This window comes from Protopterus annectens, chromosome 10.part0, assembly GCF_019279795.1.
Source record: "Protopterus annectens isolate FY-2018-M chromosome 10.part0, PAN1.0, whole genome shotgun sequence".
Lineage (NCBI taxonomy): Eukaryota > Metazoa > Chordata > Ceratodontiformes > Protopteridae > Protopterus > Protopterus annectens.
The window spans coordinates 1,063,479,492-1,063,503,080 of NC_056744.1; positions in this window are offsets into that span (position 1 = coordinate 1,063,479,492).

Sequence of the window (23,589 nt, forward strand, 5' to 3'; positions counted from 1 at the left end):
TCATGTGCACCAGCTAAAATAAATGTGGTAATTGAGACAAGAAGAAGGCATGTACCACCACCAAAAGATCTCCTGAAGGAAAAAGGTGCTCGATGCAAAAAGCACAATGTTTTACAATAGAGTGCAACTGATTGCAAAGTGTCAACATATCATCAATAACTACAATAAAATGTGTTCTACCCTTTTCACAAAGGCCAGTGACCATTATAAATCAAAACAGGATTTAGGGTTGGACATTTAATTTCCACAAGGTGGCATGAATGGCTATGCCAACACTCTTGGCTGTTTTAAACCACAGGTGATTAACAGTCATCCAGTGTAGGATGCATTCCACATCTTCATTTAATGACTCTCCAACAGACTACATATTCTTAGGAAAAGACAGGGAAGGTTTAGTATTATCTTCATAGTAATTATATTGAAGAGCACCTTGCCTGATGATTTCATCTAACTGTAGCATACAATGGAAAACATTAAAGGTTACAGCATATAACCCTGTGAGACTCCAGATGTCACAGGATAACCCTATGATGAAATTCTCCCCCAAACTAATCTTTGGTTATGTCCTGCAACATTTGAGGCAAATCACAAAAGAACAGTACTTCTAGCTGCCTCTAGTTCTCTGATACATTTGCTGTCAATCAAGAAAAATATGATAACCTTGCATGTCATATGAAGCAAGATCAATGAGAACCAAAACAGAATAATATTTTTCATCATTTAACATTAAGAGGTCATTCTTGGATATCTCAGCACAGTGGTTTTATGAAAAACTGGACTGAAATGGATCATTTATATGGTATTCCTTGAATGTGGATTCAAGCAAAGAAAAAAGTAACTTTTCAACAACCTTATCAATAAAAAAGTTAGAGATAGGGCAGTAGTTATCCAAATCATTAAAACCAATGTCTTATCAGGAATGGAGCAATCAAAGCCTGTTTTGAATCAGACGAAAATACCTCAGCACTTAAATAAGCAGTGACAGTTTGGTAAATCACTGTTCTGAGCATATTAGGATATGTAAAAAAAAACAGTCCTGCTGGTCAAGAATCCAGATCGAAGTAAAGGCTTGAATATCTGATATAAGACAAACCAGCTTTGAAAAGTCATTCTCCTAAAACTCCCATCAAAGTCAAGCCTAAAGCTCCAAACAGGTACTGCAAATGCCTTTTGAGCTTGTTGTGGAAGATAACATAATCTGTAATGAGACCATCTTAGCTTTGCAAACCTAAGTAGCCAGTTCACTGAAATCATACCAAATCTCACAAATAAAATCACCCCAAAAGTTCTGGAAAGATGTCAGCTATCTTACAGGATAGAAGACCTTTCCCTACATGAATTCTACACCCTCTCAACTTTCTGACTCTGATTTCCTTTCCTCATTTTAGCAACCTTCTCAGCCCTTTCTCTAGCCAATTCCTCCTCCCTTCAATACATCCCTTCATTCTACTTAAGAGCTGTCACATGCAAGGACACCTACCCTTTGCTTGAACAGATTAAACTTGATAGTACCCCTGGTACTGAAAACCTTCACCAATGGTAATTTATCACTGTAGACACAATATAATAGCCCCATTGAAACTCATCTACAACCTATGTTTTATGCTAAATATTATGCCTAATATCTGGAAAAATGTCACTGTAAATCCTCTACATAAGAAACTCAAATCGCACTAATCCATCAGATTTTCAGCCCATTTCTATTCTCCCTACCCTAGGAAGGATTCTGGAAAATCGCTTGACTTGCAACTCAATTAATACATTAACCAAAGCCACCTTCCCCTAAAAGCTGCATGGCTTTTGGTCTAGTAACAGTACATCCACAGCTATCTGGACACTCATCAACAACATTCTTCTTTGTATGGACAAAGGACTAATTACTGAAGTTATTTTTATTGACCTCTCTTATCACTCCGTTCTCCTAGAACATCTCAATGAAATAGGCATTAGGGATGATACACTTCCTTGCTTCAAAGAAACACTTCTTTAACCACCACTTCTCAGTTAATTTCAACTCAACAACCTCTTCTTCAGCCCCTCTGCAGAAGGGTGGCCTCCAAGCATCTATCCTGGCAGCTTTCCTCTTTTCTATCTACATTAACAAACTTCCTTTTGACTTACCCCCATCTTCTTCTGCTTTATGTTTATGACATGGCCCCATGTTCTGCTCCAACCACTCTGTCTCAGTAACCATTTGAAATGTCAGGACCAGCTAAAATGAGTCCTAAGAAGCAAAGACTATATGGCCGAAAAGAACAGACTTACATAAACTAAGTACGAGATGCCATTTCTTGGAATATTTCCTTTATTCCGTGGTATAAAACAGGTTTAGTCCAGCACTGAGCAGTCAAAATTTTCAGTTGATCCGAAACCCTAGAGCTCAGTAAAATTAAGCAACCATGAGCTGAAGTACAAAATTTAAGGGATTACCATGAGCAAGGCACTAAAATAAAAAGTGCCCTTCATAATTTCCCAGAAAGCATTTATAGGTGCAGACCTCCTGACTGCTGTTACTGTAAGCTCATGAGTAGGAAATCCAGCTTTAGATGTCCCAACTCCAAAAAGGAGTTTTTCAGCACCGATCATAGCAACTGTAACACCAAAGGAGTTGTCTACAGAGTGCAATGTGCAAAGTGTGATGCTTTCTACATTGGAAAGATGATCAACAAATTGAAAACTTGCATTGCTAGACATTTGACTGATATTAAGCAAAAAAGACCCATGAATGCTCTCTCTAGAAACAACCTGACTACCCCTGGACGCAACTCTTTTATCTTCCATGTTCTTGAACAACTTGAGGACATAGAATTTCACGGTAGTTGCAATGATCGACTGGAAAAGAAAGAAATGGTCTGGCAACTGAGGTTGGAGGTGAATAAACCCCCTGGCCTGAATTCCACAATCTCAATTAACAGCATACTCAACCTGAGGAGACTGTTCCACCATGCCTACTATTAATCATGCAGGCCTTCTTTATTCACAGACTGAACCATCTGGACTATTGTGGTATTTGAGGTTTGGATTTAAGTTTTTTAATTTTTTAATTTTTTACTTTCTAGTTGTTAATTTTTAAATTCTTTCCTGGCATTTTTAACAACTTTCATTTCTAAAAAAGACCTTCCATGGCTTTGTTATCCTGTTAAACTAGTTAGTCTACTGCAGTTTGCTTGTGTTTAATTTGAATGATTTGCAAGTTGCGGGTTGTTTTATCTCTACACATGACTAAAACCCATGCTAAGGCAGACACTTTCTGTTAGTTTTTATTTTTTTGTTTGCTGTTAGTTTTCCTGACACTTATTTTATTCCATTAAGTATTTTTTTAATTATTTATTCCCCTTCTCCTAGTAGCATTTATCACTTACTCCCAAGGCAGATCTGATGAAGCTTAAGCGAAAGAGCTGTACCAGGAGCTACAGCCACTGGGTCTACTGTACTCCATAGATAGACAGATTTATTAATATTTTAGAACAGAGATTTAGACCAGTATCTTTTCCTCACAATAGCTTGAATGAAAAAGAGACTTTTAACCCATAGATTATCATGAATTATTAAGGACTGGACAACCTGTTCCTTTAGGATTCAATAACATTTATTATTTTCTTAGTTAAAATTGTGCCCCATTGTTCATTGTAGAACACCAAATCCTACCCATACCACCTATAGTCCTAGTTCTCAAATATTTCTTATAATTTCTTAAAGCACATGAGTCTTTATATTAGGGAAATACCACCTTTCCTCAGGTTTTTGGCTCAGTTTAAAACCCTATGTCTCAAGACACCATCTCTTTCCCAGCGCTCACTGGTTTTCTGTAGAGGTTCCCCTCTTTTCCCCCATTTTTTCTCTTCTCCCTCCCTGCTCACCCACTTTTCACATGCATAAGGAATAAAGGAATAAGGAAACCCCACCTTCATTCTCTCTTTTGTCCAAAAGGTGCCAATGTGCCACCTTCCACTAACTGTGGTATTACTTTTATTTTTATCCCTATTATTATTATTATTATTATTATTATTATTATTATTATTATTATTATTTTCACTTTTATTCTGACCAGGCAACTTAGGCTGTAGGTGGGTACCTCCTGGAAACTTAAGGCTCTGTCCACCTTTTACCCAAATGGAGTTTAATCAACTTAACTGAATTCTTTACTTAAAGCTTTGGCACTATTTTATTGCCTATCCATTAAGGCTCCACCCTAGTCCCTAGCCAGGTGCACCCGGAGGAAACCCACATGACCACAGGGAGGATATGCAGACTCCAAACAGAAAGCACCGCAGCCGAGGATTGAACCAGAGAACCTCTTGCTGCGAGGAGACAATGCTAACCGCTGCACCACCGCGGCCACCCTCAAGATCAATGGAAATGCTTTGAGAAAATTGATTGGCTCCATACTATTTACACATGGCAGGATGGTCAAACAGTTATAATTAACCAACCAGACATATATTTTGGTATTAGCTCCTTGACTAATTTAATCTCAAGGTCCCATAGCCTTCCAAAACTACCAGGGCTAAGTCTTTACAGTTAGGTGGCTAGCTCCAACTGCACCAGTTTACTACGGCTCCTGATCCACCCTTCTCAGTAATGCTTCCACATGTCCTGAACTGTTCAATGTTGATTTCCACATTCAGCCTATCTTTGTCCCATTATCCCAACCAATACAAGGTGAACCGCAAAGTATCATTTTCTAGCCTGCCATATTATTCCAGACCAAAACTCCTAGGACTGCCAATTATCATTAGTTTAGCCCAACAACTAGCATATGGTTGTTTTTACTGACAGCTCACACAATTTTTTCACATAACAACTCCCTTACACATATCACTGGTTATATACACAAGGTTTTGGCCACACAGGTCACACACATCCATGAGGACCCTGACCCCAACGGCAAGTGCAAGGTAGATCCCGGAACATTTGATGGTATTACATTTTCCACCATTAACCCTGATTGATTTATATCCCCTAATCATCTCCTTGGGATGGCCACATGTAGACACACATGGCCAAGCTTAGCTCCTAAAGCCTGTTTGCCTTTACCTCCCTTTCTCACTTCCCAGGATTGCTTCTATCTCCCCCATGCCCAAGCCAAACAGGATGGTTGTGTGGGTTTTCAACACTCCCCAATCGGATCCATTAATATCACACTCTGACTTAACTTTAAGGGCCCATCCTTAATAATATTTATTTATTTTTATCTCAATTTATTTTAATGGATTTTGTTATCTGGTATGGAAAGGTCCAACCAACACTCCCCACATGACCCTCCAGCATCGAGCTGCCTCTTATATAACCTGGCCTCTCACTTTATACTTATAAGCTTTTGCACATTTCAGTTTGTCCCACAATTTATCTTTGGGATCTGTTTTTTTCATGCTATAACCCTGATTTTCATAGACTAGCCACCGACCCTTCATTCAGACCACTCAGTTCTACATTTCCTTCTAAGGGTGTTTTTCCACTAACTATCAGGTGGATTTGATGACTGTTTCCACTGGCCAACATCAGGATTGAGTGGGTTTTAGGGCTGTGACTGCTGTTGGCAGAGTCTGGATTGACCGGTGGCAGACTGGCCTGCTGTACCTGTCTGTGCCCCAATGGCTTTTGTCCTTTAATGCCATGTGTTCTGGAGGGTTAACATGTCTATTTACTTTATGAAGACCCTTTGTGGACTTCGGGGAGATTGCAATTTTTTTAATGTTAAGATTCTCATTATTTTGTCCAGTTTTAAAATTAATTTGCTCAATTCTCAAGGAGCCTTATAAAACACAGCTCATGTAGTTTTACACATCTCTAGCCTTCTTCCCCCTCCCCCTTCCCTTACCCTCCCAGTGAGCCCGTGCTTTCCTGGTAAAACCCCCATACTGTCAAGGTACCTAACCCCACCCACGAGTACCACATCACCCCTTCTCCCCTGGGCCCCTCTCCCATTGGCTGTTTGACCCACATGCCCCAAGAGCTCACTTATTTGGCCTGTTCTAACCTATCAGCACCGCCTCACTGGCCCCAAACTCTCAGGTTAGGACTTTTGAGTTTCCAGGTTAGAGCATGGCTTATACATCAATTCGTATTGAAAACTGAATCAACATAATTTTAAAAAATGAATAAAAATAAAAAAATAAAAAAGCAAAAGATCTATCTTAACTGTGGGGTTTAAACAAAAAGGTACTATTTGTTGTTAAACACAAGCATTTCCTACCCCCTACTAAACCCCGTACACACTCACTGCACCGACTTATATGTTTTTTACTCAAAAGCTTAAGTGACGCATAGTCATATAAGATAGGTTTAGCTGACAAATAGCACATTTCTTGTTTTTGTTGCACATATATTTTAAGCAAGGTATGTCCACACAAGAAAGGTCTATCTGACAAAAAACACACTGTTTCTGTTAGTGTAGATTTCTAGTTTTTCCATGTAACTGCCATGATACTACATCACGCTGTTTAATATTAATATAAAATTTAAATGAGAAACCCCCCCCCCTCCTCCTCTGCTGGAAGAACCCCTCCCAATGTGACATCATCTAGTTATAATATGAATTTGTGCTTTCACTATATATTGGCTGTAAGCATCTGTAAGTGCTAACACAGTTCTCATCTGCCTTATTGTTTGGATTGGATTTCATGCTCTTTCTGGATTGAGAATAAAACGCTCTTTTTGATACTGGAAGATTCCGTATTTTTACTTATAGAACTGAATGATTATAAATGAAGATTTTCCTACGAGATTTTAGGCATGAATCTGATTGTTGCTGACTGTTACTGATTGTTGATGCTGGTACCTGATGGTTATTTACACATTATTTCTAAGGGTGAACTGATTTAGTAGATGTTGGCTAAACAATGCCTAGAGAGTAAATTTATAATCATAGCTGGGGTTCAAGTATTTTCAGCTCATGGTTGTTTTTCTCAGTGGTATGACAATCTAGAAGTTGGTGTGGTGGAGGCTTGACCCCCTGCAAAAAAAAGTTTAAAGGAAAAGAATAATTTTTGAAATTCTCTCTTCTCCAGGTTTTAAACATTTTTTTTGTCTTGTCGGCACTCAGTATTTCAAGAGTGCTGACATTTCTAGAGGGAGCACTCTGCTTCTTCTCTTGAACTCAAACTTCAGGCTGATTTTCATGCTTTTATTCAGTTGGTCAGTGATAAACAACTACTGCTAAAAAAATCTTTTTAGCACTAGGCAAATGGACAGCACAGTGGTGCAATGGTAGCATTGTTGCCTCACAGCAAGAGGTTCTCTGGTTCGATTCTCGGCTGGGGTGCCTTCTGTATGGAGTCTGCATATCCTCCCTAAGTTCATGTGGGTTTCCTCCTGGTGCTGTCATTTCTTCCCACATTACAAAGACATGCATCTGGAGCCTTTCTTCCTAGGCCTTTGCTGAAAATTGGCTTCATTCCCAGTTGGACTTTCCTGGTTAGCAAATGTCAAATAAAATAGAAGGCAAAAGCTCACTTCTGTCCCCAGGTCTCTAAAAATCCTCGATCATCTTAATAACACTGTCGAAAATCTCACTTCCTTCAAATACCTAGGAATTTGGTTGGATCCTTTCTGAAATTTCCATCTCCATCTGGACTAAACACAATAGAATCAAGTCTCTCAAAATCTTGGCTAATAGAATCTCCCTATTTCTATCCAGGCCCTGTAGAAATGACATAGGTAAAGGTATCTTCCTGACTCAACTAGACTATTGTATCCTTCTGTTTGCTGCAGCTTCTAAAAGAAATACTTCCACCATTCAATTCATTTCAAACATCATTTGCAGATTAATTGCTTTCTCTTCAAGAAATGAACACTACTGTAAAACAATAGAAAAAGTTAATTGGCTACCTGGGAAACAACATGCTGACTTCTACTTGCTTTTCAACTATTTAAACTTATCAAGAATGATACCGTCCCCCACTAGCCTCCAGAATATTCAGAGATGCACCAATATACAACCTTCAAAATCTTAATCATTCATGGCATCTCATCCAAACACCCCTAACTAGGCTTCACTGCAAAGATCATGCTTTCTCTGTCCTTGCTCTCCAACTGTGGGAATTTTAATGATCATTCCTCTTACCCCATTGTTTGATCATAAATAAAAGCACATTTCAAGACTTTAGAAAATGCAACTGCTATCTCTCTGGTCATATAACTTAATGTCTTATACGTTTATAGGTTTATAGGTAAGTACTAAGCTAGCTACTCTTGTGGGCCTTTTTAATCTGGGCCAGTTTGCCTTTATATGCTTGAAATAACCTATCCAATTTGATTATATCTTAGCCTTATCCATCCCATGGGTGATAATTATGTTACCCAAATGAGAATAACTGGAATCATACCACAAATAATGCGAGGGGGTCCATGTATGGGATAAAGCATTTAGGAGCTGCCTCTGTCCATTAGTGTATGGGGCAGTCCTGGTGTAAATGTTCTGTTTCCTATTCATAGATCTAAGTTGCACTTGAATATGGATAGAGATTAGCTTTGTTTTATGTGTAGAAGCAATATCCTATGTGAGATATTCCTGTCCAGTCAAACTATTCCGTAGATGTTTCAGAAGAGGTTGAGATCCCTACAGCAAGTATTTCTGATACCATTGACTTGCTGATGTGCAGTAAATTCATCAGTAATAGATCAGAGGATGCTTTGTACGCCCGACACAGGTCACCTCTTGTCAGTCTGCAGGATACTGAGTACAGTGCTTTGAGTCAGTCCATGTAGGATATGTTGTTTAGGCCTTGTATCCTTTTATTAAGGCATCTCTGTGGGTGTTCCAGTGGTTGCATGTATCTGGACAGATACACACCAATGGGGGCATTGTATTTAATAATTTCTTTCTTTCATCTACATTCCTTGCTCTGATTCTATTTTTGATTGTGATTCTTTCAGCATGCCAACTCTGATTTCACTGAATATAATGCATGTATATATTGTTTTTTTTCAATCACTCTGTAATTTATATATTGCCTTTATACTTTAATGCCAACCATGATATTCCCTCTGTATATAATGTATGTATAGATTGAATTTTGTCTCTTTATATATAATGGCATGCATCTATTATGTTTACTCTAGGCCAATACTGAAGGTCCAGTGGGATCAGTGTTCTACCCTGGTTAACAAATTCAAAATAAAATAAACATTCTTCAAAAGAAAGTACTGTACAGGTGGAAATGTAAGTTAGTTTGTGCAAGCTGTTAACCACCTGAAAGAGTGTAGCTGTTAGATTAGATGTAGAAGAGCGCTTCCACAATAGGAATGCAGGCTTCCTCCAGAAAATCTGCACCTGAAAAACAACATAATGTTTATCAGTCCTAAGCTTAGAATCAATATCTGTCTGTATCTTCAAGTAAATTCAAACTTTGGTCCTTACCTCCTCGGTACATGGCGCTCCATGTCAAGCCACAACTCATTTGCTTTGAAGTGAGTGTGATGTGCATGAAATGGGACAAACAAGTTGAGTGAGGCATGAATAACTGTTGTATTATAAGCTGAAATAAAGTAAATCATTAGGGCCATCTGCAAGGTGTCCATAACACAATGGTTAAAGGCAGAGACAAACTGACCATAAGTTAGAAGCCAATTTTTGCATTAATCCTAGCCAAGATCAGTGGGCTGTAACTGCTGAAAAATTAATAAGGAGGTAGCTAAACCATGAGGCTGCTTCTAACACCTAGTCTGTGATAATATACCAAGTTTGAACACTAAATCTAGTTTATGCTTGAAGTGAAGGGTAGCAGAGGTGATTACAAAGCAAATCACAAACCTTTCATAATTGAAAGGAAATTCGGTCTGGAAGCCACCCACACATTTATCATTAGCTCAGATGTTCAAGTTGTACAAAATTAAGCAATTTTTTCATTAACAGTCCATAAATTCCTGAAAGAATGCTCTCAAATTACAGGGTGGATAAATGACAAGAAACTCAGAGCTTACACCTACACCCTTATCTTGTAAGTGTTGGTAGTGCCAGACTTATTCTTGATAAGTCTTAATGAAGACTGACAGCAAATAAAAACCCAACCACCAATTTTGCCAGATCTCAGCTGCCATGCAACAGAGAATACTAGGTTAACAACAGCTACTAAATGGGTCTATGTTCAGCTACTAAACTGGAATAAATTTGAACTGCAAAACACTGAAAGAAAAACTTCAAATTCGACAATCAGCAAAGTAAAACAGCATAAAAAAATACATTGAATGGCCATAGTTGACCAACAACCAGGAAGTAACATGATACACAAGGTAAGTGAAGGGAAACCTTTTACATTTTCCCCTTTCCCCACTGTAGAGCGATCTTTGAGTTGGTTTATATAGTTGGGGGGGTTTGGGGGGTTGCAGCCCCTCACCATGGTTGGTTGTGTGTGCGATATTGGCCGACTATGTCCATTCAATGTAGTTTTTTTCATCGATGTTCTACTTCACTGATTGTCCTGTTTGAAGTTTTTCTTTCAGTGTTTCATGGTTTGCATTTATTCCTAATTGGTAGCTGAGCATAGACCTCTAATAAATATGGACCAAAGCTGTGATCTAATCTGGTTTTCAAGATGAAAGCTAGAGCATCATCTTACAAGTCTGAAAATAAACCACAGAGACCAAATGTGGCCAAGCCTTTATTACTTGGCTGGAAGAAGTAACTTGTTCCCAAGTTATGTTGTACAAATTCATTCTTGGAAAGTGTAATGTTTTACACCAGGATGGTGATTCAGCTTTACAGTGACAAACAGTCCCAAAAGGATAGGAATCCACATAAGGTCCAACATCTATGCCCCCTTCATAGTATGGTAGCTAAAAAAAAGCTGAAAAGTATCATGATCAAGGATAGGAGCATAAAATGGGTAAAGTGTAAGAGGAAACTCCTCAAGTAGTATATAAACTTGTGTCTATTAAGGTGAAATAATGCAGAAATGTGTAAAAGAGATGGCATTGATAATGATACAAATAGCACCGGAACATTAGATGTTATAAGAGCAAACCATGTCAAAGTCTGAATTTCGCAAAAAAAAAAAGCCAAATTACTTAATTTTACCACCAGGCTTTGACCCTGGTATAGTGCTTTGAGTCAGTGGTCACTGAGGGATGGTGGAAGAATATGAATTTTTGAAATGGAGAGTAACATGCTGGGCATGAGAAGATCTAAGAGGGAGTGAAATCCTGAAATGAAGTTGGGCTTCTTCTATAAAGCATAAGGAAATTTAAGTGATTGTTTCCTAGGAAGAAAATGTTTTTAGAGTATGGTTTGTAATTTGCTTACTTAGCCTAATACATTTGTCCTTGTTAGATGGTGAAAAACATAGGTTTTAGGACTATAGATATTTTGAAAAATTTTCTATGAGTATAGATATTTTGAAAATGTTCTAAGTGTAAGGTCAGAAATAATCAATTCATTTATGATCATTTGTAATTTTAGAATAGTGATGGCTATAATGACTCCCCTTGTTTTATGTTATGGTCTGGGATTGCTGAACTATTTACAGCTTGTGTAAATGTAATTCAGGGATCGAATGCTGTCTTTTATCCAAGATTTTGTTTGTACTAAAATGGTTTGGTTGTTGTAAATCAAAAGTAGGTTACACAGGTAAAGCTTCATCAACAATCTCATATTTTCAGAAAAAGTAATCTATAAACGAATGCCACACTGAAGATTAAAAATATTATTTTTTCTATTACAAACCAAATATACATAAAAAATCAAATGTGTTTTCAATGTGTGAAAACCTATTTCTTTTGTGTGCATATCTGGTTTGTAATAAAAGAAGGAATACTTTTTAATCTCCAGCATGGTATCCATTACAGACTTGGTTGTTACAGGTGACGAAGGCATCAATGTTTGCTCTCTTTATTGTCAATGCTTTCTGTACTTATTACGTAAATGTTTAGTGGACCCTGATTTGTCTCTCTGCTACTGCTTGGGAGTTGAATGATATATTGGGCAGAAATGGTATATTTCAGTTTTATAGCATATTATGCTTAACATGTAGGTTAGATGCATGATTGTTTAGGCATGGGATAGGTTATATTTTAGTATATTTTAGTTTTTCTTTCTTCTTTCATGACTGAGTGGGCAATTATGATTGCTTTTTGTTAATAAGTGATGTAGTGTGGAAGAGGAACAAAGAGCAGACATTTCATATGTAGGGATCTTATATAGCTGGTCTTAGTGAAGTGGGAGTCATAATATGAGAGAATTAAAAGTAACATTATAAGGAGTTTAGTTGCCATTTTGTAATGTTTACTGTATATAATAGACTTGGGCATGGTGGTGGTTCTGCAGTAGCATTGTTGCCTCACAGTAAGATGTTGTCCTGTTCGATTCTCAGCTAGAGCGTCTTCTCTGTGGAGACATGCATGAATGGGCTTGCCTTCGTTGAAGGTTGTGCATCAGAGCTGGCAACTAGGCATGTAAAAATCTACTGCCAATCATTAGCGGACCAGAGTTCCGCTGTGTCGACCCCTAACCGGGAAAAGCCGAAAGACACAACAGCAACTGTATATAATAGACTTGGTGAGAAGAGCAGTTTAGAAGGCAGTTTTAACCTATATTTCAGGTTGCTATTGATCTCATCCCCAGCCATTGCATGTGTTACATTTTAGGTTACTGTAAGATGCTGTTTCTTTAAGAGGGTGGAATAGAGTGGCATAGCAGTAGTGTGATTATAACCATATGAGTCTGGAGAGAGGTGTTGCTGGTGGGGAATGACTGAGTGTGCAAAGCAGGCCACATTTCTTGCATTAACATGAATCAGTCAGTCTGCATACATGCAGATTTGTAAGAAGTCAGCACTGGTCAAGGTAGTATCTTCAGCAAATGAGTACAAGAAGTCTGTTTAAATAACTCCATTACATCTGGGAATATCTGGGGATAAGCTGTGGTGATGAAGCGGTTAGCGTTGTCACCTCACAGCAAGAGGTTCTCACGTTCAATTCTCGGCTGGAGCGCCTTCTGTGTGGAGTCTGCATGTCCTCCCTGCGGTTGAGTGACATTAAAGACATGCAGGTAGGTACGAGCATGAATGGGCATGCCTCCGTTGAAGGTTGGGCATTGGGCTGGCAACTCGGCACCGTAAAATCCACTGTCAATCATGAGCAGACCAGAGTTCTGCTGTGGTGACCTCTAACCAGGAAAAGCCAAAAGACTTTATCAAAAAACTAGTAAAGAATCATCAGACAGCCTGTGTAGAAGATTCTATAGGAATGAGAATAATTGGTTCACTGAGAGAGCAGCGAATGCATGGAACAGATAAAGCTCCATACACTACAGAGAATTGTGATTGGGCCTCCAGTTTTAACCTTTATTTATGTGTTCTCTACAAGGATATCAAGACTCACCTCTCTAGCATCGCTCTCTAAGTGAATTTCTTGTCATCCATGTGTTGAACACATAAATATGTGGTTATTATCAGAGACTCACTGATGATCCCCTCTATATACTTCATACTGCTGCACTTTTATTGTGTGTGTGTGTGTGTGTGTGTGTGTGTGTGTGTGTGTGTGTGTGTGTGTGTGTGTGTGTGTGTGTGTGTGTGTGTGTGTGTGATAAAGTTTTCTTACACTGTTAATCTTTTTTTTTTTTATCATGTCTGCTCTAGCATAAGACTAGAACATAACAGCAGTGAAAAGTGCTTAACAAAGTTTGTTATATTCCTATATTCCTTTCCTAAGTCAGGAAGTTGCATAACAAGCCATTCTTTTGATTATCTCAGTGCATAATCAGTGTGCTTCGTGAACTGCATTTGCCTTATTAGAAGAAGACAGCCTTTCTCGGATTCATGACCATCTAGTACTGCTATATGGAAATAAGCTGCTACACTACTGGGGAATTAAACAACAATAGGTTATATCTCAGAAAAAACAATATTCGTAAAGATGAATCTTACCAGCAACTTCTTATGGAAGATTCTATCACTAAGACCCTTTTGAATTACAATTAAATTAATTGTACTATTATCATTATCACAACACAATAGCATAGTTAATATGGCATTGCACTTTACATATCGAGCAAATCTGATGCCATAATCTGCAAGGGATGTGTAGCAATACACTCCTGGCCCTGTTCCCCAGCTGTATATTTTCAAGAATTATTAAGTACTACAAAGCACTATTTTAGAACACTGTCTAAGAAAATTAAATAAATATTCCAAAGTAAATTAAAACTCAGAAATAACTCTTCACCCCAGAGAATGACAGTCCTGAAAACAGCATGACAGAAGCAATGCTTCATTATCTTTTCTGGCACCTACAGTTTGACGATGGCAATTTGTTATATTATGTCATTCTTCCCATAGTCGGCTGTATGGCACAATTTTTAAATGAAAACAGTTTTTCAATAAAGCTTTAACTTTTGCAGTACTCTTGTTGTTAAAACAGATAATCCGAAGTGCGCTTCCATGATCTTCTAAGTTAAACATATGATAGCTTGCGACAGTGAAGAATCCATTCACAGCTTCATATAGAAATTATTTTCTCAATGTTGACATACATTCAGCTTAAGATCTTACAGCTCCACAGTATGTGTTATTGTGTGTACCTTCTGTAAGAGTGAGAGCAGGCTGTCACAGAAATAATGGTTTGTCATCCATCTCACTGCAGCATAATGGTGAAGAAGTCACAATATGGCACCTTGTCATTATGGAGCTCTTAATGTTCACACAGAGCTTGACGGTGCCTTAGAGACAAAAATATATTGTCAACAAACACAGTCTTCAAAGTTATCTTTACATGTGTATCTTTGTTCAGCTGTATTCTTTCCGAGTGAATTTTGAGGGTTTTCTGAAGGCACAGTGAAACTGCAACTCCTGCCTTCCCAAAAACATTGGAATAATAAACATAAATATGGAATGCATTTTACAGACAGAAACACACATTCATGCCTGTTGCAGGATACTGAAGACTGCACCATTTCCTGCATGGATGCTAGAGGAGTATATCTGGAACTCTACATACTCTCAGTTCTGTATCTCATGTCTACACCTCACACAAAAATAAAAGCAATTTGTTGATACAGATTTCTCAATAAATAGTTCAAGATTTTTGTTTTCTTTTTTACCATAATTTTCTCAACTGTTACAAGCAATGGAAATGTATTATCTCCAAGAAATAATTTGCAGAAGTAGATATTATGAAGCAAGAGTGCTCAAGACAGAAATACATGGCAGGCATCTTGAGGGCAAGAAAATATAGCTCATATGCACTGGCATAAATGCTGACAAATGCATACACAATATGAAAGGCTATGGGTGAGATATAGAAATATCGTGTGCACTGCATGCGGCTAATGAGAGGGGTAACAGGTCAGAGTTGCCATACTCTATCCAAAGACAACAATTTTTTGCTCACAAGCACTGAGATACTGCTGTACATCACAGCTTATGCTGGTGCATGATAGCATATGCACATGTGCAAAAAAGCAAACCTGTGTGCTGATTTTCAATGAATAGATCCCCACATTGCATGCATAACAATACTGTTCAGTAGACTGGAGCTATTAAACACATGTATTACACAGTCAGGAGTTGAACGGTATTACCCCAATATGCCTTTCTATTGTGTAGGCACTCAATTCCAAAATCAAAATACACTATTGTACAGCTTTTACAACTTGTTCAGGAGAATGATAGGCATATTTATGCCTGTACTTAGATACAGATACATATGCATGCATCAGACAATGAAACTGAACTCTAACCTTTATGTATTCTCGGGATGGATGCAAACCCAACCAAAAATGGATGTATTTATGCATGGCCATTCACTGTAAACTTGCCTACTATGCACACAGGACAGATGCACAAGACAACATAGTCCAGTAATGAAGGAAATGTTGTGATCATGCTGGAACATGACATGAAGGTAAGCACAATGGAGCATACAAATTAATCTCTTTTACTAAATGATGAGGCATTGAAGGGGGATAGGATGAATATGCAACAGCAGGTTCTGTATACCACATTTTGTTGTGGCTAACAGTAAAATGTCCATTGGTGATCACATAAATATGGACTTTACTTTTCATTTAATTTTGTTTTCTTGATGGTCTAGGGATATTTTATATATTTAATGCAGAGCATATGATGTTGGACCTGTAGGCTCTTCTGCAAATATGTTTTCCTTTAGTTGTAAAGTAAGTCATTTTTAACCTGATGCCTTCCTCCAAAACTATCTTAAGATGTGACACTCTCAGTTCAGCTAGATTACCAGGAAGGACTGAATAAATGGTCCACTCTTGTAATATAGTTGTTATATATTGTTGTTCTACATCCTTATGGCATACACTGCTGTCACCGACCAATCAGTTGCACGTAATAGACTTGTCATGCATTGACAGTGCTTCATATGGTGGTGCAGTCTGCATACGACATTTTCGGACAAATACACTCACATACATACACACCCACCTATACATACATGCACACGTCCTCTCTGAACTGTACTTCATATGTTCTGTAGACCATTAGCAGCTTCTTAAAAGGCACAGACCTTTCTGTATTTTACTTAACATTTTGCATCATTCATATGTAAACATTATGGAATTCTGATGTACTATTGATTAAAATACTATCACTCCTTTCAAGATGCACAGATTAGGTTGAAGACCTGGAATCTGCCTGGAGTGAAAGCACAAGAAATCAAAGAAATACTCTCAGCATCTCAGTAAGAAGAGGAAATAGTAGAGTAGAAGACCAATGCCAATGTCTCAAAACACTATATGTTAAGCCTATAGTATAGATCAGAGTTTGAGCCAGGAGTGGAAATACGCATGACTAAAGCTGATGGCATAATGCAGAAGTCTAGAAAGTTACCAAAAGAAATATGGAGTACAGGAAGAAGTGGGAGCTTCTAGAAACTGACTTAGCAAATGGCAGAAAAAGCTCATCCAGGTTCCAAAGCAATTGCAGAAAGATAAGGAAGATGGTTGATAGACACAAATCGTAAGGGATGCTTGCTAGACCAGAAAACATCAGGAGCGGTTGAAATGATTACTCAAGAGGCTTCTGAAGAAGAAAACGCTTGATAAGCTATTATGCTGCATGTACAGTATTTGATAAAAGGAAGAAATATCCACCCCAGAAGAAGCAGGAATTCTACTAAGGAGACTGAAGTCAGAGAAAGCTGCAGGCTCAGATGAAACACAGGAGATATGATCAGCATGTTGGATACATTAAAAAATGAACAGAAAACAAAACACGTACTGATTTTTTTTATTGATCCCCATCATCATCAACCCCCCCCCCCCCTTACATGGAGGCATAGTGCTTTATCAACTGTTAACATATCTCTTAATTCAATTCCACTCTCCTACATTCTTGGACAATCATGTCGAGCTGTCAGAGGTCTTCTCTCACACAATCCATCCATCTCTTTGCTGGGTGCCCTCATTTCTTTTTGCCTTCTTCTTGTCTGTCCCAACTCTTTTCACCACATTGCTTCTGCTTTTCTGCACATGTATCTAAATCACCATGATCTGTTCTCTTTTAGCTTCTCTGCTATTGAAGCTAGTTCAGCTACTGACCTGATGCCCTCATTTCTTCATCTGTCCCAAAGTTTGCATCCTACCACCCATTTCAGGCACTTTATTTCTATCACTTCTAGCTTCCTCAATTGATCTGCCTTTACTACCAAGGTTTCTGCAACATACAGTAGTAATAGTCATACCACTTTTTCATACCTCTCAACTGTACAGATTTATGCAGAATGTCCAGATTTTTGCCTTAAAATTTCAGTCTGTTCTTCATAAAATTTGTTGTTTTCTGGGATGACCTAAGGAATGAAATCAGTAAATGATATACATTTGAGTTTCAGACTTCATATCCTTAAAAATGCATTTTAACACACACCCTATTACTCTAGCTACTTTCTGACTTTATAAGAGCAATATTTAAAATCTGTCCCTATTTTTGGGTCTTTGCCCCCACCCCCCATTATGTAAGGCTTTGTCCAGATTTCTTGAGATAAGGGGCTGAGAGGTATGCATTTTTGTACACTTACTTTTCATCTTCTTTGGCATTCTTCTGTCATACAGCACCGTTGACACTCTGTCACAGTGATTTTATCTTTGAACTCCTCATTTAGAATTTTCTTCTCCTCAACCACCCCTCTTAAATACCTAAAGCTGTTAAACCTTTCCATTATTTTCCCTTTTGTTTCAGTTTTCAGCTTTTTCTGATTCCCTCATTTGCTGCCATTACAACTATCTTATTTGTACTCAGTTTCTTCCCATGTGCCTTCATTTTTGCATTCTATTACCCTATCTTTTGTTGAGGTTCTTGCTCAGTCTGCCTGTAATGCCACATCATCTGCATACAGCAACTTTGTTGACCTGTCAGCTCAAACCTGCTTGCTAATGTAGTCCATCACTAGTACGAACATCAGTGTGCTCAGAGCTGTACCCAAATCCATACCCACTCCTAACTGTAACATCCATATGAGACCAAACTACTTGAGTTATTGGGTCCTTGTACATAGCCTGCACTAATTCTAGCAATGTTTCTGGAACTTTTAACCATGGCAGGCCAAAATCAGCTTTCTTGGGAACTTGTCATATGTTTTCTTCAAGTCTAGGAATAACCAGATGGACTCTTTCCTCATCTCTTCTGCTCAAACATCTCAAACACTGGGTCAATTGTGCTGCATCCTGCGCTGAATCCCAACTGCTCACCAACCATCTTACTTTCCACTACTCTTTGTAATTGTTTATCAGTCATCCTCTCCAGAATTTTCATTCCATGTGAATGGCGTTTGATACCTCTGCACTGCACCCAGTTGTAAATGGCTCCTTTGATATTGTACACTGCTCTAGTATAATTATTTGGCAGTCATCTGGGATATATCTTTCTCTCTGTAGTAGTATGAGTACCCTTGGGTGCCATTTCTCCCCTCTCTCACCCAACATCTTGATCCTATCTGATGTGACCTCATCTCAGGCTGCTTCTTTCCATGACTTCATTTTCCATAGTGCTGTTCTTATTTTGTCTACTTTAGACTCCTCCTCCTCTTTCACTGTAGGCTGTGTCTGAGGCAGTACAGCTTCTGTGGGATTTTCTTCATTCAGAAGCTGTTGAAAGTACCCCTTCTATTTACATTTGATGTCCTGTGGACTAATGAGTAGGTTGCTGCTGGCATCCCTTATGAAGGATGTCTGACATTCTTCTTCACTTTTCTGTCTTTGCCTTATAACCTGATGGAGTTTCTAAATGCCATCTACTGAGTCACTTTCCAGAAGATGGTAGAGTGCCTTTGATGCATTTTTCTTTGCTTCTGCAATACCTCTCTTAGAAACTTTATTAGCCAAACAGTATTCCTCCGTAGCCTGGTCCATCTTTTCTATCTCCCACTTTTTCCTGCATTCCTTCTTTCTTGTGATGATTTCTTATGCATCTGTTCTCTAGTCCTCACAAATGCTGCTTAGAGATGTTAATATTCTTCAATTACACCTGTTTCCTCTTCTTTCTGAGGTGCTCGAACCCTGAGTAATTCCTTGAACTCTTGTGGTTTCTCTTCAGTCAACTTCTAGTTCTTCAGTCTAGTCTCTGTTGACCTTAGAGCCCTCTCTGACCACTTGCTTCAGTTGATTGTGGCAACTGGTGGTTTATGCTGTGGGTTGACTGTTTAATAGGGATTACTTAACAAACACTGGCTCTACCCCAGTGCCCTACCCTAACTAAGTGGAAGGCTGCGAGTGGCACGTTGTCCACTCTTGATTTATAGATCATTGCATTATGCTCTATGCCTTCCTGCATGCACAGTGGTACTGTTCAGTAGACTGAACCCATTGCTGGTCATAGGTCAGGGGGGACAAATCACCAAAGCCACTGTATGCAGATGATGTGCCATTACAAGCAGTGTCTGAAAAGGAATTTCAACAAATGAGAGAGGAAAGGAATACACAACAGTATGGACAAAAATGCCAATTCCAGATAATTGGCAACCTTGTATTTATTTATTTAGTTAGTTAGTTAGTTAGTTAGTTAGTTAGTTAGTTAGTTAGTTAGTTAGTTCAAAAGTTCATTAGTTATTTTGTTTGATATAAGACAATTGAGCTTGTGCTGAAACCCCTTTCAGCTGCAGCCGAGGTTATAAGGCAAAACAATAAGAATAACATTTTAACAACAATTATAAGGATGTATAGTATTAATGGGCAATGCAAAGAAGAGAATAAAGCATCACAAGCAACACACAATTGCAGTACTAAATTAGCAAAAATATATGCATGTGTAGTGCAGAGTAATAAATCTGAGCTTTATGTACAAAGTTAGGAAGTGCAAATTTCTGATTATCAGCAGGCAAATGCAAAACAAAAGTGTAAAAGGCACCAGAAACAAAATAATACTACAACATTATTTAATGACACCCTGACCTCATGATCAGAAATGGGAAAAGGGGGTTGTGGATGGGTGGCTATACTAATACACATAGGCTCATAGGTTCGTACTATGCTAATGGCCCTGGAGCCTTTATAAGCCTAGCCCAAAAAATTGCCCTGGCATCGTGCCACCCGACGTTAGTTCACAGTGCCTCTGTCCAGTAGGGTCACTGGAGTGATCTCTGGGATGAACTTTCTGTTACCCATTCACTCATCGAGATTTCTCTTGAAGAGGGCCAGTGAGGTGCTCTGCTTGACATGAATGGGAAGCTTATTTCAGAGTATGGGCAGTCTCTGGTGATGAACCTGTCCCTCCAGCATGTTCTGTTTATTGTGGTAATGAGTTTGTTATTTCTGGAGTATGTGGCATGGGGGGATTGGGATTTCTTTGGGTGTAGCATTTCAAGTAGGGCTGGGTCAGACATGGCTTTGTAAGTCAAGCAGAGATCACCTCGAAGTAGACGATAAGAGACTGAGAACAGCTGAAGTTTCTTGAGTCTATCCATGTAGGACATGTGTTTAAGGCCTAGGATCCTTTTTGTGACGTACTGTTGTAGCATCTCCAGCTGTTGAAGGTGTATGGTCAGGTACATGCCAAACGGGGTGTTACACTTGATGATTGGTCTAATGAGGGATGAGTAGAGAGGGATAATGACCTCTTTCTTCCTGGATGTGAAACCTTTGGTTATGAGATGTGCCACATAGAAGGACTTTCTGACCACAGTGGCAATGTGGTGCTTGAAGGTGAGTTTGCTGTCAACCTAGGTGCCCAAATCTCTTATGGCACCTTCAGTGTTCAGTGGGTGCCATCAGCGTGGTAATTAGTGGGAACTGAGTTTTTTCCAAAGGAGATGATAACGCATTTTTTGGCATTAATCTTAAGGCCATGGTTCCGACACTAGTCATTGGTCTCAGTGAGGCCCTTTTGTAGGATGTCTGCATCATGTTGGGAGTTAATAATGACTCCTAGCTTGCAGTCATCAGCTAACTTGGTCAGCCAAAGTCCTTCTATGTTGGCCTGGACATCTGAGAAGTAGATGCCAAACAGGAGAGGGCCTAGGACCGAGCCCTGTGGGACTCCACTCATGACTGGTCAGCAGTCTGACTTGGAATCTGCTACTTTCACTCTGTGGGTTCTGTCTGTGAGCAAATTTGCAACCCACCTATTGATATAAGGATTGATGCCTAGTTTGGTGAGTCTATCAATGATACCTGAGTGGGGAATTGGCCAGGTCGAGGTAGGCTGCATGCACTGCCTTACCCTCATCCACAGCCTTGGTGACTGCTTCAAAGAAGTCAACTAGGTTCAGAAGGCAGGATCTCCCTTTGACAAAGCCAAACTTCATAGGGTCAAAGGTTTGGAGATTGTCAATATCATTGTTAAGCAGGCCCATGATGATGCATTCCATAGCTTTACATACCAGACTCATCAGGCTAATGGGGCAATGGTTCCCAGCATCTGTAGTCGCTCCGCCTTTGTGGAGAGGGATAACTGTAACAGTGCAACATTCATTAGGGACAAAGTCTGAGGTAAGGCTGTGATTAAACAGGGCACACAGGTGTGGTGCCAGTTCATTTTTTTGCTCGCAGACAGAGATATTATCAGGTCCCATGGATGCTGTATTCTTGGTTTTGGACAATACAGCTTTTACCTGTGCTGCAGAGATGTTGAGTACCAGGCCTTCTTCTGGTATTGTGATAGGGCCTTGGGGGGGGGGGGTAAAGTTGGCACTGACTCTGTCAGCTAGTAAGTTGGTTATATCTGTTGGCTCAGTATAGGAGGTACCATTGTGCAATTACTCAGAGCAAATCTGGGTATTGCCTTGGAGGTTCTTTGTATAGCTATAAAAGGCTTTGTGGTTGTTTTTAGTGTCAGCCATAATTCTGCCTTCATAGCTGGCTTTAGAGGATTTGATAAGGGATCTCAATTTTTTGTTGAGGATGAGAAGGGAGTTTTTCCAGTCTTGTGACTTCACTTTTTTCTGCAACAGTTTATTCCATCTGTTGTAGAGTTTATTGATGGCTGGGGACCACCAGATTGGCTTCCTTTTTTTTGGGAAGAGAGCATCTTGGTTTTATTTGGTATGGCAAGTTCCATGCATTTGTGTACATGCTCGTACAGTGCATTGGTGTATGATTTGGCAGTCATGCAGCTATTTTCCATTGGCATGAGTGCAGAGAAGTTACCCATCTCTGTTTTTAGGAGCCCAAAGTCAGCTTTGGAGAATTTTTTCAGGGTGGTCACCTTTGTGGGGGTGATTGTGAGATGGAGATTTCCATAGTGATCAGTTTGCTGTCAGATCTAACCAAGGAGGAATTGACTATAGGTCTAGAGCAGCGGTCTTCCATGTTGGTGATAACCAGGTCGAGGATGTTGCTTCCTCTTGTGGAGGTCAGAATGAGCTAGTCCAGGGCATTGGAATTAATGAATTCCAGGAAGTGTTGCGCTGGTGCATTGGTACTTGAATAGTTTTCCCAGTTGATGGAAGGGTAGTTGAAGTATACAGTTTTTTGAAGTAGCATTCAGTAACAGTAAAAAAGGAAGACAAATCTGTAAAATATATTAGTTTAGCTAATGCTATTATATTATTAGAATAATCATGATATTATATTATACCATATTATAACTTTCTGCTGCTATTTTAAAAGGCAAAAGGGATATTTGCAACAGTGGGCAGTACACAGGTATCAAACACCTGTTACACTCCGTGAAAGTGCTGGAGAGTGATTGATAAATGAAGGGACACACAAGTAGAAAATAAGACAGAGATAAGAAGTTTGAATTCTGATCAAGATGCAATAGCACCTACCCAATGTTTGCAGTGAGGCAGATAATGGAGAATAAGGTGGAAATGAAAAAGATATCTAACTGGCACTCCTAGACATGAAAAGATGATTTGGGCAGTTCTGTGATAGTATAAAAATCCAGAGAAATTGGGAAAATTAGTGCAGGCTATGTACAAGGATCCAAAGACATAAGCAGAAATATTGTTTGAACTCACAAAAATAATCCCAGTGGAAGTGGGTAGACATTAGAGTTCAGCTCTGAGCCTACTGCTGTTCATACTGGTGATGGATTTTATTAGCAAACAGGTTAGAGGGGACAGCTCAACAAAGCTACTTCATGCAGATGATGTGACACTACAAGCAGACTCCAAGCGGGAACTTCAACAAACAATAAAGGAATAGAATGAAAAACGGAAGGCACATAGTATGAAAATATGTACAGACAAGACAGT